At 35.6% G+C, this 19,248-nt stretch overlaps 2 pseudogenes; both read left to right on the top strand.

The window, feature by feature from the left end:
- The window catches only part of LOC101968749 (importin subunit beta-1-like), a 64,416-nt pseudogene extending 46,524 nt beyond the window's left edge, over positions 1 to 17,892 (top strand).
- LOC101968451 (sphingolipid delta(4)-desaturase DES1 pseudogene) lies at positions 17,875 to 18,797 on the top strand (annotated as a pseudogene).
- The last annotated feature ends 451 nt before the right edge of the window (positions 18,798 to 19,248 follow it).

The following is a 19,248-nucleotide window of genomic DNA, read 5'->3' as shown; positions in this document are numbered from 1 at the left end:
GACTTTTATAATTTCTCTCTTCTTCTTTGATGACCCACTCATCATTCAGAAGTATATTATTCAATTCCCAAGTGTTTATAAAAATTCTATAATTTTTCTTGCTGTTGATTTCTTATTTTATTCCATTATGATCTGATAAAATGCAAGGAATTATTATTTCAATTATTTTGTACTTGCTGAAACTTGCTTTGTGGCCTACTGTATGATCTAATATGGAGAAAGTTCCATGAACTCAATGTTTATCTTAATTCCAAGGTTGGGAATATTCAGTATTATTTCACTAAATACATTATCTATGTCATTAGCCTGTATCTGTACTCCTTCCTGAAGACCTGTGAGTCTTGAATTAGGTTTCTTAATGTGTTCCAGAATATATAAACTTGGACCTTCAAATAGTAATACATTTGAAAAATAAGGAATTATAATAAGAATATACAAGAAGAGAATACCAGTGACATAAAAAAAACCTAACATTGAAAAGATTGAAATTCTTCTTCCCAAGGTATTTGAAACTGAGATTTTTACTGTGTCTTCTACCTTCGGATTATGACAGGTTTTTTGAAGTATAGTAAATGCTCAAGACTTGACTGTATGACCTCTAAATATCTCTAGGTATAAAGTTGCTACCACACCAGTCATCTCCATATGGAGGTGTGAGGAGCTTTATATTTAATTCTTCACATGTCTAGCTCAGGAGACTTCAAAAGCTGCTCAGAATTCGGGTTCTTCTGCCTATTCATACTGACCTCAACTGCTCACCTCTGAGGTTTACATGCATCTCTGGGTGCCTAAAAGCTCTCAGGAGGGTCTGAGGGAATGGCTCCAAGTGTCTGTGGCCCTGTAGTCATACCTTTTCTTGAAGCTGTAGATGTTCTGTGGGAAAATCCTATCCTGGGAGCTAACAGTACATATCTTGCCCTTCCCTTCTACTGAAAGGCTGAGGTGGCTCTGAAAGTTCTGTGATGCATCCCAGTGCTTAAAATCCCTTTATTTATACAGTGTAAACTGAGCTGGACTGCAGCAGGTATGTATTTCCACATAGTTATAGACTGCCACTTTCAAAAGACCTGCCGTCAGCCAGCCATAATCCATAGATCCCAAAAACTTGGTGCCACAGCCTCACTCCCGAGCCCTGAAGCCAGGTAGATTCTTGGTTCAGACACTCTCCAACCAAGTAAAAAGAAATGAGGAAGTGGCCATTCAGTCTTGAAGAGACAAAAAATAAGAGACAAAAAAGAAAAAAAAGAAAGAAAGAAAGAAAAAAGAGTGCAGAGATTTCTGATCCCCTCACAGACAACCTAGACAATGAAGTCCCTTTTAAAATAATTCCCCCTCCCACCACTCACTGAATCCACAGGGAAGTACATGTAAGTTATTCTTCTACACCATCTAACTACACAGTATCTAAGACTCCTTTTTGCTCAGAATTCATACCTGCCCCAGTACTGGAGTCTGCATTTCTTGAAATCTCTATGATTTCCTTCTTTCAGCTCTCTGAAGGGGAGCTTCCCCTCCCCCACCAACTAGCCTTGTGTCTGGTGCTGATTTCTTTTTCTTCTTTTTCTAATTCTCTTACTATTCTAAAACAAAGCAAAACACTACTATTTGTGTGTTGCACCTGGTTGCTGACTCCCTGAATGGAACTCCAGTGCTTGCCTCTTGCTCCCCTATTTCACCATGCTGCTGTACAATTGTTGATTTGATCAGTCTTAAGAAGTAGCATGCTAGATGCCACTAGTCTGCCATTTTCTAATGTCCCTCACAAATAGATGTTGTTCTTTTTGTTGTTTTTCATTTTACAGAGGAGGAAACTAAGGCTGTGTAAAGTTAGTGATTGAGTGAAGTATTAAACCTGTGTCTGCCAGACCCAAGGCCTTTGAACTGCTCTTTAAGAACTTTTACATATATCAGTATGGAATTATAGCTCCCATAACATACAATTCATCCATGTAAATTGTATTATTCTGTGATTTTTAGTATATTCACAAACTTGGGAAAATTATCAACCCTGTCTAACTTTAGAGCATTTTTATTAACCTAAAAGGAATCCATTAGCAATTATTTTGCAGTTTCCACCAAACATGCAAGCATTAAGCAGCCACTAGTTTACTTTCTGTCTCTAAAACCTCCTTATGATTTTCATAATGCTAGCTCTAAGAATGACCTTTCTGGGATAATAGTAACTATTATTTACTAAAAGCATTGTGCAAGGTGCTTTTTATGTTATTTCAGTTTCCACAATCATCTTATGAAATAGGTTATCAGTCACTCCAATTTTCAGATAAAGAAACTAAGACTGAGATGGACTATAATACATTCCCATGGTCATAGAGTTGGTAGAGCTGGTATTTTAATCTACATATATGTCTGCTCAAAACTCTCACATCTTTTTCTAGTATGTTAAATTTAGGTATGGTATAGGAGCTTAAATCTTAGATTGAACTATATAAAATTGCCAATATTAAGTCATTTTTCACCTTCAGAAATTGCCATTTCATAAGACTTAACTAGATAGTACTAAAACCTTATGTAAGAATAGACCTTAAAAGAAGAATTTGTATCCTGTTCCACAAAAAGCTTTCACTTTGCTTTGGAAGTTGAGCTCTATACATGATCATACAGCTCATATATACTGCTTGTACTTTTCTTTTTGTTTCTGCTAAAGACACCTTAAATAGCCTCAGATCCATAAGGACAGCCATTTGGTTTCAGGTTAATCTCCTAAAAGAATTTTAGATTTTTTTATTAATGCTGAATTGATTATAAAAGAAATTGTAGCCAGATGCTGAGGTGCATGTTCACAATATCAGTGACTTGAGAGACTGGGGTAGGAGGATCATAAGTTCAAGTCCAGCCTCAGCAACTTAGCAAGTCCCTAAGCAACTTAGTGAGATCCTGTCTCAAAATTAAAAATAAATAAATAAATAAATTAATTAATTAATTTTAAAAAAGGGCTGGAGATGTAGTTCAGTGGTAAAGGATCCTTAGGTTTAATCCCCATGACCAAAAAAAGAAAAATGGAAATTTTAAAATGTTGGGTCTTTTACAAACATAAGGAACACTGGATCACTGCTGCTGAATTTAAGCAGGAACACAGAGTCCATTTCAAAGCTTCACATTCCTTACCAACATCTCTCATAGTGAGGATCTAGCTCAGGAGTAAGGCAAGTTTCAGGAGAAGAGGTAAGGCTGTCTCTTTTTCAACTTATTTGATGTAGCTACATTAAAGCAACTACATCAAAACATCATGTAGAATTCAAGATGTTAACTATTCTGTAGGCATAGGATAGAAATCAGGACCCTCACCGCATTATCATAGAACTGTGAACTTCTATTTTAATTTAGGAAGGAAACACAGATTACTAACTAAGCAATACACCAGGGAAAGAACACCTAGTGGAAATAAATATCTTACTTGGAATGGCGTGTTCCAGGTCTAGAAGAGTCACTGACATTATTTTCACTGACTTTAAACATATATGCACACACAAATGTTAGACTGGTAGGAATTGTTGTGATGGTGGTGGTAGGTTTTTGGTTTTGTGTAAGTTTTCTCCCTCCCCCCACCACTCTGGTCTCTTCTCAGTTGAACAGGATTATCATAGATCTTAGTTCCTTTAGAAGACTGCTTATGGTGCTTTACTTATACTTAACTGTTTATCCTTTTAAAGAATACCTGATAGATCATCCTTATGTGAATGAACCAGAACATTAAAGATGGATAACTGCCTAACAAATTTCATTCTTGTCTAGTTTCTATCAAATGATTCTATGTAGTATTAGAAAATAATATAAGCATGAAACCCAGAAAACTATTTTATTTCCCTACATTAATTTTGGTAGCAATTACTCTAGCTGCAGTTATTATATTAGGTATTATGTTATCTTGTCAGTAATACCAGATAACAGGAAATAAAAAGGAAAAGTTTAAATTCAAGAAAGTTCTAAATTACCTCATAGGTCTTTTTTCTTTCATCTTCCTCTAATTCCTATCAGTGTAAGAAAGGTAAATAGCAGGTTGTGTTTTGATGGATTAGCATTGGCAGATGCACAGCTGGGCATAACTAAGACAGTTGTTGGAAGCCAAAGTTCTTGTGGATTACCCACATCTGTTGCCCAAGTTGCCTGTGTCTATTAACATTGATGATAATCCTCCTTCTTAACAAGCTTATCACGTAAGATATCTCTGGTGACTTTCTCAAGAGAGGGGTTGCTTTTCTGTGGATTTAGAGATCTACCTGTCTAAACTATGACTGCATCCAAGCTACACAGACTCTGTCTTTGTGTATATTTTGGATAAGATTTGATTCTCCCTTTTATTCAGATATGAAGCTAAAGGAAGGAGCCACTGGCAATCTATTGTTATCATTATTCTGAATTCCTGTGCATCATTGTGCCCAATATCTGATGAAAGTCCTCACTGACATTCTTTTAAAGTCCTTAACAAACACTATTAATTCCCCTTTTAATTCTGGCAATTAAAACTGTACTCATCCTGGGGTCTTTTCAGAAAATAATGACATTTCTATCCTTTAGGCTCCTAGAAGTATGAGAATTTGCACTCACTGAAGTAATCTCCTACTTTATTCCATATTCTCCGCCTCTAATTCAGACTCTTATAGATAAATATTAAACTCTTCCTGCAAAAGCTATAAATCTTCTGGTAACTCTTATGGCAACATTATATAGAGGGATTCTTTCCTTCTGGGGATTGAACCAGCAGATCATAATTTATCCAATACTATTATCATCTTAAAAATTTTTGTCATGCAGAGTCCCATTAGGTTAAAAAATGTCTTATTATATTATACAGAAGTCTTGACTTCTTGCTGAGCTGGCTTTTCATCTAGTTATAAACTATATCTAGGTAGTGACATTTCAGGATCAACATTGTATGCATGGAATGAAACTGCTCCTCTAGTACAAAAACCATTATTTTCTTGAGAATCACAAATATGTTAATTTTTAATAAGAAATTTGGCCAGGACTGTATACACTGCAAAAGCTAGAAAATCTCCATGGTCAAATAGCATAAGGGATATTTTTTCCAAAACAGTTCCAAATATGGCATTTCCAACCCTTTTCAAATCTCCATTTTGTTGCTATAACTAATATTTACAGTTAAAAATAAGATCAAAGTTAATGCAATGTGTGAATAAGGTTAGTTACCACTTTGGAATTGAGATTGTACTCAGCTTTTTTTTTCACCTGAACTTAATTTTCTTTCCCTTTGTTAAAGCACTTCAAAAGAAACTTTTGAGACTACTCAGATCATCCCACAATAAGACTAAATGTTTATTTAGGTACCAAAATCATTCAAGTGTTATAGTGTAGAAAGTAAATTTTATACCTACAGTAAAGTTTATAGCTACTAGAAAGGAAGTGCTGTGCTAACTCATCACTCCCAAGAGAATGCTTTCTTCAGAAATGATTGGTTCTTTTTTTTTTCTTGTACTGGGGATTGAACCCAGTGGTACTTTATCACTGAACCACATCCCCAGCTCTTTTTATTGAGACAGAGTCTCACTAAGTTGCTTAGGGCCTCACTAATTTGTTGAGGCTGGCCTCAAATTTGTGATCCTCCTGCCACAGCCTCCTAAATCACTGGGATTATAGGGGTGCACCACCATGCCCAGCTCCGTTTCATTTTTATTTTTTTTTTTTATTTTGAGTTTCTTTTTTTTTTTTTTATTGGTTGTTCAAAACATTACAGAGCTCAAGACATATCATCTTTCATACATTCGACTCAATTGGGTTTTGAACTCCCCAAATACATAATACAGACTCACTTCTGTTACATACTCACATTTTTACATAATGGCATATTAGTGACTGTTGTATTCTGCTACCTTTCCTATCCCCTACTATCCCCCCTCCCCTCCCCTCCCCTCCCAACATCCCTCTCTACCTCCTCTGCTGTTGTTCAATTCTCTCCCCTTTTTTCCCCCCACCCCCTTGCCCCTCATAACCTCTTATTATTTTGTGTATCACTGAAGGTCTCCTACCATTTCCATATGTTTTCCCTTCTCTCTTCCTTTCTCTCCCCCCATTCATCTTAGTTTACTGTTAGTCTTTTCCTCATGCTCTTCCTTCCTGTTCTATTCTTAGTGGCTCTCTTTATATCAAAGAAGACATTTGACATTTGTTTTTTAGGGCTTGGCTAGCTTCACTTAGCATAATCTGCTCTAATGCCATCCATTTCCCTGCAAATTCTATGATTTTGTCGTTTCTAAGTGCTGCATAATACTCCATTGTGTATAGCTGCCACAATTTTTTTATCCACTCATCTATTGAAGGGCATCTAGGTTGGTTCCACAGTCTAGCTATTGTGAATTGTGCTGCTATAATCATTGATGTGGCCGTATCCGTATAGTGTGCTCTTTTAAGGTCCTCAGGGAATAGTCCAAGAAGGGCAATAGCTGGGTCAAATGGTGGATCCATTCCCAGCTTTCCCAGGAATCTCCATACTGCTTTCCAAATTGGCCTCACCATTTTGCAGTCCCACCAGCAGTGAACAAGTGTGCCCTTTTCCCCACATCCTCGCCAACACTTATTGTTGTTTGACTTCATAATGGCTGCCAATCTTACAGGAGTGAAATGGTATCTTAGGGTGGTTTTGATTTGCATTTCTCTGATTGCTAGAGATGTTGAGCATTTTCTCATGTGCTTGTGGATTGATTGTATGTCCTCCTCTGAGAAGTGTCTGTTCAGGTCCTTGGCCCATTTGTTGATTGGATTATTTGTTATCTTATTGTTTAATTTTTTGAGTTCTTTGTACATTCTGGATATTAGGGCTCTGTCTGAGGTGTGAGGGGTAAAAATTTGTTCCCAGGATGTAGGCTCTCTATTTACCTCTTTTACTGTTTCTCTTGCTGAGAAAAAACTTTTTAGTTTAAGTAGGTCCCATTTGTTTATTCTTGTCATTAACTCTTGGGCTACGGGCGTTCTATTAAGGAATTTGGAGCCCGACCCCACAATATGTAGATCGTAGCCAACTTTTCCTTCTATCAGACGCAGTGTCTCTGTTTTTATATCTAGCTCCTTGATCCATTTTGAGTTAACTTTTGTGGCTGGCGAGAGAAAGGGATTCAATTTCATTTTGTTGCATATGGATTTCCAATTTTCCCAGCACCATTTGTTGAAGATGCTATCCTTCCTCCATTGCATGTTTTTAGCCCCTTTATCAAATATAAGATAGTTGTAACTTTGTGGATTAGTCTCTGTGTCCTCTATTCTGTACCATTGGTCCACCTGCCTGTTTTGGTACCAGTACCATGCTGTTTTTGTTACTATTGCTTTGTAGTACAGTTTGAGCTCTGGTATCGCTATACCTCCAGATTCACACTTCCTGCTTAGAATTGCTTTTGCTATTCTGGGTCTTTTGTTTTTCCATATGAATTTCATGATTGCTTTATCTATTTCTACAAGAAATGTCTTTGGGATTCTGATTGGCATCGCATTAAACCTGTAGAGAACTTTAAGGAATGGAAACCACACAAATGCCAAATGAGACTGAGTTCTGGGTCGGAACTTAAGGAAGAATAAGCTATATGTATGAAGGACTTTGCCAATCAAGGAAGCGTTGGTAGTTACTGAAGAGTCATTCTTTGTTATTCACCTTGAGTTTTATATTATCTTGCATAAATTGGAAAAGGAGCTTGCTTGGAAATACTTGCATGATCCCAAGAAAAGTTGGGGAAGAAAACAGCTCAGATTGGTCAATTTTAGTGACCTTAGGTGGAAAGATCCAGCCAGTAAAAATGAAAAGAAATATCTAAGTGTTTTTAATGCATCTTTGTTTTGCTATGCTTGCTATAGCACATATTTGTTATCATTATAATTTTAAAAGTCAAGTGCATTTTAATAAACTCCCTCTTACTAAGAAAAAAATGGGTTACATCCTTATGCCAGACACTGTCATAGGTGGTAGACTTTTCATTAAACTACATTTGGATTAATAAGCACAGGATATTGTAGTAGTGTTCACAACCACAGAATTTTAGATGTGGTTTTGAAACTGTTTCTGTACCTCATACCATCATTGAGAAACCACGAACCACAAAAGTGATTGTCCATACCTCTTAAACAGGTGAAAATGTGCTATGGATATTGTACAATTATATGAATGTATCACTAATATTGTATGCAGAGTTTTCCCTCTATTTTCTTTTACCCAAGAAAGAAATTTTCACACAGCAAGAAATTTAGATTAAAACAAACAAACAACAAAAAAAAAAATCCTGTGCAGACCTAAAGATTCTTCCCTTCCAAACAAAATCAGGAACAGGAATTTCTCCTCTAACAAATTCAATTCTTTTATCCCAATATATGAAATTCGAACTCACAAGAGACTTTAATAATCACCTGGATGTAAGACCCTCCTTTTTACAAAAAAAAAGGCAACTGAACAACTGAAACTCCTAGTTAGTGACTACCCAATGTAAGTAGAATCTCTGTATACTGTTTTTATTTTCCATTGTGTCCTCTAAATCCTGCTCTTGAAAGTTTTGCAGCCACTGGGGGTACAGAAATATGAAATGAAACTCCCTCAAGGGTCCTTGCAATAATGTTGTAAAATGAAATAGACAAATGGGACTTTTGGAATTCTTTTTTTCCATGGATCTTGTTCTCATCGTGTAGTAGCTAAATGTTACCTTAAAGGGAACATTTATGGGTATAAACAAATGCAAATGCCACTGAAACTTACACATGTTTCCTCAAGTTGTGCAATTATAATAATCATTGAAATACATAAAACTTTCTATATCTGAAGAGAAACTCAAAATTGCAATAATACAGTGGCATAATGGCAATGGATTCTGCTGGGATCGCTTTAAAATTGATAAAACAATGGAATAGACATCAGCCATATTTTCTATTTTTACTAGTGAACTCACATCCAATTTTCAAGATTGTATGATTTTTTGAGAAATATTAGAGCATGTCAAACAATATAAACAGAGAATATTAAAAAAGAATAGTATAAATTTGAAGAATAGATCGAACATTAAAGTCTGATATTGCTTGCTTATGACAAAAGTTTAATAAAAATAAAGTAGCACTATTAATTCATTCTAATGATAAAGTTTACCAGAGAAAAACAAAATAAATAATATGGATATGAATCCTTTCCATGACATTTTTTTGGCTCATGATAAATAACACGCCAAGTGTTAACTTCATCTTAGAATCAACGTGAAAGTTCAATTTATTCCAGATCATTTGGCCTGCTGAATAATACATGGTCAACCATACTAAGTATTATACATTACTTTAAAAGACAATGTGGTCTTTTATGTTATAATTTGCTTTATTTTATTTCCTTTGTATGTGGTTACCAATTCACCTCCCTGTGACATGTATTAACTACCCAATAATTTCTCAAAATGATTCATATCATGCTTTTATCTGGAAATATATAACCAAAAATTTATGTCATTTATTAAATCCTAATTATGAGCTAATTATTAGACTCTTTACATAATACATCATTTACTTCTCTCAACAAACCTGAGACACAGGTATTGTTTTCCTTATATAATACATGAAGAAACTGAGAGAAGGTAATTCATGCATTTGTTGAGAGGCTGCACCAAAATTTGATCCTTAATCTCTGAAAGGTTAGATCCAAAATCTATGCTCTTTCCAGAACATTATAGTTTGGTATCTTGGATTTATAGTGTGATTATTCTTCAAGAGACTGAATATTCTTTCCAATCAGGTTTATACCGTAAGAAATCCTTCAATAATGCCCCATGCCTACTGAAGGGCCATGCATGATAGGCATGTATCTAGCAACTTCCACATCTCTCAAGAGTGTCACAAAACCCTTTGCCATCCTCTCATTTAGCCAGTGGCTTTTTTTTCTGCATTCCCAAATGCTTTTGGATAATCCAATTATTCTGCTCTTGCTTCTATAAGAACTTGATTCAACTTCTAGGGAAACTATTGCCTATCAAAAAGCTCTACTGGTATAAGATTTATTTTCATTTATTTTATAATCTTTTGTTTATCACAATAATTCTTTATCAAATTCCATGGCCCTGGCTTTGATTATCTTCATCACTGTATTGTTTGTATTCTCTCTGGGTAGAAACTCATGCCCATGAGAGCAAATTCTTTTCATTGTCTCCTCCTCTACATTTTCTCAAAACTAGTTTTATTTCCCCTCTTCCTTCTCATAACAATGTAATTTTTGAAGTCCTTCGTATAGTCTATCCTGTATTTCATTTGGAGTTTATGCTTATTAGTAATCGAGAATATAAAAAATTATTCTTTAAGCTTACTTTCTCCTTCTTCATGGTGAATAAAGTGCATTTAACCCAAATGTAGATGATGATTGCCTTTGTCAAGAAAGGCAGATGCAGCAAACTTCCTGAAGATCAATAAACAAGTCTCTTGAGGTTCCAACTTTATTTGAATATTGTTAGGTTCACAAGTGGAACCATAGTTCTTTGTAATTTATCTGCATGACTGACTCAATGAACTACCAATTGTGATGGGCTCTGCTTTTGGGTGGTTTCCAGAGTTTACTTTGTTCATTTCTCTGCCTATAGAACATAAAAGACCACTGGTTGCCAGTTTCTGGCATGATGGAAAGAAATGTCCACTGATAATCAGGAGTATCTTGAAGGAGCTAGTAGATTTTAATCTACCCAGAGAAGATTTACCTATTCCACTCAGACAATGACTGGGTTTTTTTTTATTTTTTATAACTTTATTTTATTTATTTTTATGTAGTGTTCAGGATCAAACCCAGGGCCTTGCAAATGTGAGGGGAGTTGCTCTACTGCTGAGTCATAACCCCAGCCCCTACAATGACTGTTTTTAAGGAAATTAAATACAATAGAAAATGATGAGAGATGAGCTCTTAGATCATGTTTATTAAAAGTACTAGTAGAGCCAGGCATGGTGGGACACACCTGTAATCCCAGCAGCTTGGAAGGCTGAGGCAGGAGGATCAAGAGTTCAAAGCCATCCTCAGCAACTTAGCAAGGCTGTAAGCAACCTAGTGAAACCCTGTCTCTAAATAAAATATATAAGAGGGCTGGGGATGTGGCTCAGTGGGAAACCACCCCTGGGTTCAAGCTCTGATGCCAAAACAAAAAGTACTAGTAGGATAATGAAGCCTTGTAAGTACTAGCAGAATTGTTTGTATAAGAAAAAAAAATTAAAAAAATTTAAAAATGATAAGTACTAAATTTTCCTCTTTTCTAGGTACAAGCAACAACAGCATTTGATGAAAGTTAAATGACATAAACATAAAAGTGTTTCTTCATACTAATATTTGGAAAAATACAGCTTTATGATTGGGAAATGGTTTGTGCAATCCTGTTTCAAATTGTCTTAACATTAGGAAATTTTTATTTATCTGCAAAAGCAAAATGTTAAGGGTTAAAGCTGGAATAGTAGGGATATCCTGAGAAATTACAAAGCAATGAGTGTAACTACATGTTGTCCCACTGTGATATAAGATGTTTTGGGAGAATAGGGACAGCACCTTGTCAAAGAAGGGTATTAATTAAATCAGAGTGTTGTAGTATGAACCCCAGCTGTCCAGCTCTTAGTTAAGAGCAACCACTGAGCAGCAATTGGGTCACTTTAGTGCTTTTGATTTGTTTTTAAAATAGCACAGCTGGATCCATGGATTGCTACCCTTTTAAGAAACACAAGAAGATTATGAACAGTGATGAGTTTGAATCACCTACCAAGAGATGCTGAATAGTTTCCTGGAAACTCTAACGCAAGCCCATTCTGTGTAATTTCACTTTCTCTCATCTGTTATTTGAAGCCTTGCTTTAGGTGTGAAACAGAAATTTTCATAGTTATCTTCAAAACATTATTCACTCTGGCCTTGAGTCCTCTTTAGAGAATGGTGATTATTTGAGATTGATAAGATGTTTTGACACTGTGGATCACAAGAGCCCTATTGACCTGAATGATAGCTCTGTGCCTGCTATAAAGCCCAAAGGACTCTGGGAAGTGAGATGAGTAGCTCTAACCCCTCTAGGTTCTCAGCTATAAAACCTATTATACATTATCTGATCCCATAACATATTCATCACCAGAATGTCTATACCCTCTATCTGCAAGCAATTCATGTCTTAAAGATGAGTTTTAAACAAAGAATCTTGCCTCAACTATGACCAAAACTATACTAAAAATAAAGAACTGTCAAAAAGTCATTAAGGATAAGCCTAAGTAAATTTTAAAAAAATGTGAAAATGTAGGACTGAATTGAAGCACTTTAATAGCGAAAGAGTGAATATTTAGAATATAACTATGGTATATTTTATGGCCCCATGACAGGACTAATAGTCCCTGAGCTTTAAAGATACCTGTCAGCTACAAATACCTCCTTGATTATATCTACCTATCTATGGGTCTGACTCCTTTGATAAGAAGTGAAGGACTTCACAATAGAATCCTTGGTTACTTTTCATTGAGTCTGAATAACCAAGAATTGTATCTTGATTAGATAGATAAAAATTGCAGGTGATATAGAATGAAGCAGCATTCTTCTGGAAACCAAGACTGTTAATACCAGATCACACAGGTTCTTAAGTTCTATGTAACATAATTATGTTATATTCATTTGATTCAATACTTTGGCAGAATTAGAGTCTCAGGAGCTTTAAAGGAAGCTCACACTAGGGGTGAGAAGAAACAGTTCAAAAGGCTTGAAAAAGCAAGCTAGAGTGGAAAATCTGGAGTAAAAAAAAAAGTGAGCGTGTGCTTGAAAAAAAAACATAGTTTTTCCAGATCTAATTATTGCCACATGATTGGGTGTACTCAAAGAAGAGTCCACAAAAGCAAAGTGTTCATCTTAGAAGTAGACCCTTATTAAGGAGAGTGATCCAATTTCTGTGTATTAGTTTATCCCACTGTCATCATTCATCTAGTGGGATACTTTTACTGTGGTAATGTTATGTGTATGTCCAAACTGATCAAACTGTATATATAAAATATATATACTAATTTGTATATAAATTCTACCTTGATAAAGCTGAAAAAAAAACCTAATTTACTAGCCCAGCCCCAACAAAGCGAATCTAGGATTGCTGGGTTAACTAAAGATGATCATAATAGAGGCTGTCAATGTTGAAAGCTAATGAATGCAATCAAATTTCATATTTAAAGAAATAAATATTCTAAGTGAAAAAGAGTAGGCAAATAATTTGAACTGAATACATTAAGTTGGAATGACACTGAACTGATTTTTTATGTCATGTTCATTAATAACTTTGGTAACAAGCATTAAACTACTTCTATTATTATGAAGTAGCCACCATTTTTTAAGAACCCACCATGAGTCAGGCACTGTAATAAGCATTTTGTGTGCATTATCTTGTTTAAACCTCATTCATCCCTATAAAGTAGATACTATTTTTATCCATAATTTAAGAGATGAAGAAACTAGGACACTAAGAACTTCAGCGATTGCCCAATGTCACACAATTTATAAGTGGAAGAGCCAGGATGGAAATGCAGGCAAAAATCCAAGCCTTAGAAATATCAGTAACCAGAGTGACTATGCAACTCATGAGTGACCTCTCTAGCTCATTAGTTCACACATGCTTTCAACAAACCTCTACCTCTGAAGATACTATGTCTCTTTTGTTCTAAAGTTTTAAGATCCTGATACAACCACTTTATATCTTACATTCTTACTCTTAATCATGATCTGCATTCAAGTAGGATAAAAATCCCTCTGGTACGAATCAGGAAGTGATAGTAAAAATAAATATATGTTCAATATCAACTTAGATCAAGACCTACTAGTCTGTATGGATGCCATACAAAAAAAGGTTCAAGGAGTTCACAATCCTGGTAAAGTGTACTATTTATATTGTATACACAAAGAGAAAAATCAATACAGTGTTTGAGAATAATGATAGTAAGCACAAACTGTATGAAATGCTTTTGTCTTCTATAATATTCCATCCTTGTACAAATACTACAAGATAAGTGCTTTTGTTGTTATAGATGAGGAAGCTGACACTCAGCACCAATGAGTATTAAGGTCAAAGTTGCCCAACTACTTAGCAAGAGAACCAGACTTAAAACCCAGACTATTCAACTTCAGACATTGAGCTAATAGCTAATACCTGGGTCTGTTTTAAGGCAAATATTAAATAAGTGGCATAGTAACTATTTGAGAGTAAAAGGAAGAAATCTCTTTCAACAGGCTAAAAATAATAAAATATACATTAGCTGTAAGTTTTATTATTATGTAAAGTTTAGTTATAGTTTGGAGTAAGTATTCTTGCTATATTAAAATGGAAATATACAAAATAAAAACATTAGAATATGAATATTTCCATTACAAAGGTTTATTTGCTTCACAAAGTATCATCACAGTTTTCCTTTAAATAACAGACTTTCCCATTGTGCTCAGAATATGATTGAATCCCTCCCCACAAAGTAAAGGAAAAAGGGAAATTAATGTACACAACATTTCAATAATATGACTATTTTATTCAGCAAGATACAACCTCACCACATTTCATATGCAAACTCTGGAGCTTCTAACAAATACCAAACAGACAAGAAAAAAAAAAAGACAATTCAGCAATCATCATGTCAGACTCCTGCATTTTGTAGATGAGAAAATGGATGTTCAAGAGAAGTGATTTGGCCTGAATTGTAAAGTAGTTGATGGCCTCCTTGTTAGTCGTTTTCAAGACCCATGACTTTAGGTCCCCAGCTTAGGTTTCTTTCAACTATACCACCTCATAGTTTCTCTTTAATAAGGAGCAAAAAATCAATCAATAAATGTTAGGTAAAATATTCCTGTATTGTTATAATGTGTGAGCACATTTTTCCATGAGAATTTGAGATGAAAAATCCCATTGAACTTGGATACTCCTGTCACAATTTAAGTTTAACTCATTTCTTTCATCCACTTCCTCTCACCTTGTTAGTGTCCCCAGAATGAATTCTGTTCATATATCTAAAAGCTAAGAAAGTACCTGCTTGGCTCTGTGACAACATTCCTTTATCAGTGAAGCTTCACATGCTTCCAATGTGACATTAAAAGTACATTGTTGCTTTGCATAAGTGGTTCAGAAAAGCTTTCTCTATCAATTCACCAGGGTTGATAGATTTACTATATAAATTATTGGAGTAATACTTATCAAAGGTTAAAGGTGAAACTCTGTTTTCACTCCTGATTTGTTTGAAGAATAATATAAGCTGTAAATAAGTGAAGTCTGAAAGTAAGTGATAAAGTCCCAAGAAGAATTTTCATGTGGATGATCATAGATGAAGTATAAGCATTTACTCTCTGGAATTGCTGTGGATCTAATAGCCTGTAGCCTATGTGACTAGAATTTCTACCAAGTCAATACTGGTCTTCATTCTTAGGGATGTTTGACTCATACCGTTTATATTTTGGTCTGGTTCATTAAACATATAATTTATTGGTTATTAAAATGCCCTGCAGTATTTTTCCATTACAGAGAAATATAAAAAGTGATTTATGCTGCTTGTGTGTAAATTGATACATGTCATAAAGACAAGAGTTGTAATTTGTTTCCAAATAGTACTTCTTTACTATCAGAACCAGTTACAGCTTTCAAAGCCTAATCACAGAGAAAATTTGATTAAATCTGTCAGTTGTATTGGTTTGGATGTGAAAAGCTCCCTTCATAAAATCTATTGCTCTAGATGGTGTGTACTACTCTTTTAGTCTTTAGTCACAGTATGTACCTGTGCAGGTTGACATATAAAAATGGACAAATCAGGGAAAAGAAAGCTTCTTTGACCACATAAGGTTATCTATTTCATGCTTTATTTCCCCAACAGTCTTTTCTAGCAGCAAGGCAGACAAGACTAAAGACAAATGATGAATCAAAGGAAGGACAAAATGAAATGAAAATGAAGGACAAACACGGTAAGATATTTGCAAGGAATATCTCTTTGATGTTATATCTATTGATCATAAACAAAAACCCAAGCCCAGAGGTTATGCTAATGGATCATCAAACCTCATCTTGACTTATAGTGGCTGCCTGAACTATTCCTCCCCAAACACCAATGTTTGCTTTTTCTAAACAGAATATTTCTCACCATAAAATAGAGCATTCTCATTGCAGGAAAAGGTCAAGTATGGATGAAAATCCTTTGCAGTACTAATGACTTTTTCAATCATATTTCTCCTTTGAATACATATAGCTTCTTTCCTTCCAGACTGTCCCTCATTTGCTTTTTGTTTCTCCCCTGCCAGAAATGCTAGAGCTACTCATACCATGATTCCAAGACAAATAAGGGGCTTGTCATTTCAAACCATAATTTCCATAAATAAGCATTTGTTGGATTTTAAGTATTTTATTATTAAATTTGCCATGTATTTGGTGTTCTTCTACTCCAAATAATATTTTGTAAGAGAATTTTAGTACCACTTAGACTCCATTATCATAAATGAATGCCAGCAATGTTCTTAAGAGCTGCAAATTCTGCTGCTTCACCTTCTACAGCCATAAACTCATTCACCCTGCCCATGCTAATGGGGCTGGATTAATGAAGCTTTCAAAAGTGCAACATTTGGTGAAAATTAGAGAAGTACCTGAAGGACTGGTTATTTGCAAATTTACTAGCAAACAAGGTTGTGATTTTGGCTTCTTAGTAGCATGTGTGTAATATCCTGCTGTATTACCTCTAAGAGGCACTGCATTCAACTCTTTGTCATCCACACTAATGAAGGGGAACAATAAAATAGATAATTCAAATCAGCAGGTGACTTCCTAATTTCCTCATTAACCTGGGGAGTGGAAAGAAAGGGATATAGGAGCTGCCACAAGAGAGGAATGAAACTTATGTGTTTTTTTTCTCTTCTTAAGGGTAGCCACAAGAAAAAGGAAATGCAAATGCACATGATTTGTCTGAAAACTGCTTACCTTGCCTGTTACCTGCTTCTCCCAAGAACCAGTATGCCTGCTAATCTCTTAGATATCCGACATGCTTACAGAGCTATTTCTCCTTCTTGCTCTGCATGTTTCCTTGCTCTAATACCTATCCCAAATCAAAGTATGCCTGTTTTGTGTTGCATTTCATTTCATCACTGCCTTGTGCTTTCCAAAGTGATATAGCATATATGCTGTAATTCCTTCTCCCACATGCCCATAGCAGATCACATTAATCAGATATGTCACTTTTTCTTAGGAAGCCCAACATCAGCTACAAAGCCATTCTCCATAGTCCAGGCAGTCATTAATGTTTCAATGAAACAAAAAAGTATTCAATGAAAATTACATGATTTGAATACAAAAAATACTTCCATAGTTTCACAAAGGACATCTCAAGTATTATCATGAAAGTTCTTACACATTCCCAAGAAAGCCAGAAAGAAAATACAAGAATCTCACTATCACTGCAGTTATATAGCATTGGAAGGACGACAAAAAAGAACTAAAACATTCTAAAGGCCTCAAGTAATTCAGATGGAAAGTAATAAAGCTGACTGATTTTTAGAATTTTCTAAGTTAAGTATGTTAAAATACTTAAGTAACCACTAATTTTGTTATTAAAAAGATCAGTCAGTTCAAACTATTATAAGAAAGTAGAAACAAAGGAAATAGACAAGATACGACAAGTAGAAATCCATAAGATAACATAAATAAAACCAAATATCTCAGTAACCATTATAAACATAAATGGACTAAACTCTCCAACTAAAATACAAAGATTGTTCAAATGAACACTTTAAAATTTCAGTTACATGACAAGACTAGGAGCTGCCGCCAGCGCAGTCTCTTCAACAGATCCCGACAGGGAGCGAGAGTCGAGACCCGGCCCGTGAGCCACCGCCGCCACCATGGGGAGCCGCGTGTCCCAGGGAAGACTTCCGAGTGGGTCTATACTGACCAGCCCCACGCTGACCTGTACCAGTAGATCCTGGCAAAGTATCCAGAGATAAAATCCTTGATGAAACCTGATTCCAACTTGATAATGGATTATAATTATGATGGTTCTCACCCAGTTGGTTGCATGCATTTTACTTAGTAAAAGACTTGGACTGGAAATGGGTCATATTTTGGGTCTACATCTTGGCAGCTACATTAACCACTCAATGACTCTGGCTATTCATGAGATTTCCCACAATTTTGCCTTTGGCCACCACAAGGCACTGTGGAATCGCTGGTTTGGAATATTTGCCAATCTTCCTATTGGAGTTCCATATTCGATTTCCTTTAAGAGGTATCACATGGATCATCTTGGATATCTTAAAGCTGAGGGCATCGATGTGGATATTCTTACTGATTTTGAGGGCTGGTTCTTCTGTACCACTTTCAGAAAGTTTCTATGGGTTATTCTTCAGCCTCTCATGTATGCTTTTCAATCTCTGCTCATCAACCCCAAACCAATTTCTCATCTGGAAATTATGAATACTGTGGCCCAGATCATTTTTGATATTATAGTTTACTATGTTTTGGGAATTAAATCTTTAGTCTACATTGTTGGCAGCATCCCTGCTTGGTCTTGGTTTGCACCCAATTTCTGGACATTTCATGGCTGAACATTACATGTTTTTAAAGGGGCATGAAACTTACTCATATTATGGGCCTCTGAATTTACTCACCTTCAATGTGGGTTACCACAATGAACATCATGACTTCCCCAATGTTCCTGGAAAAAAAAACTCCCACTGGTGAGGAAAATAGCAGCTGAATACTATGACAACCTCCCCGAGTACAATTCCTGGGTGAGAGTACTGTATGATTTTATGATGGATGATACAATAAGTCCCTACTCAAGAATGAAGAGGCATCCAAAAGGGAAGGAGGTACTGGAGTAAATATCACCACAGCCCAAGGAATTCCTCTCTGAAGCTTTAAAATAGCTGACAAAGTGGAATTTTTGCTGAAAACTGAAGATCAGCAATGCTTAGAAGCTATCATGACACAATTTCAAACTAGGATCTTCCTGCTGTTAAGAAACTAATCTAGGGCTGGGGATGTATCTCAGTGACGGAGCACTTGCCTGCAGCATGCCTGAGGCCCTGGGTTCAGTCCCTACCATCAGGAGACAAAAGCAGCAGCAGCAGCAGCAGCAGCTACTCAGGCTTCAACAGACAACCTTACCCCTTCATGCTCAGCTTTACTCACTCACTGTATTATAGTACCTGGAGGGTCTTCACCCATTTGTCATTTTGTAAACATATCATAAAGAGTATTTCTAGTATGTTATTTTCACTATAAAGTTTTACTTTATTAAAACAGCTAATGAACAGAGCAAATAATCACAAAA

The sequence above is a fragment of the Ictidomys tridecemlineatus genome, chromosome X, assembly GCF_052094955.1.
Source record: "Ictidomys tridecemlineatus isolate mIctTri1 chromosome X, mIctTri1.hap1, whole genome shotgun sequence".
NCBI classification, from domain to species: domain Eukaryota; kingdom Metazoa; phylum Chordata; class Mammalia; order Rodentia; family Sciuridae; genus Ictidomys; species Ictidomys tridecemlineatus.
Note: the sequence above shows the minus strand (reverse complement) of the source record. Positions and strands in the feature narration are given on the sequence as shown.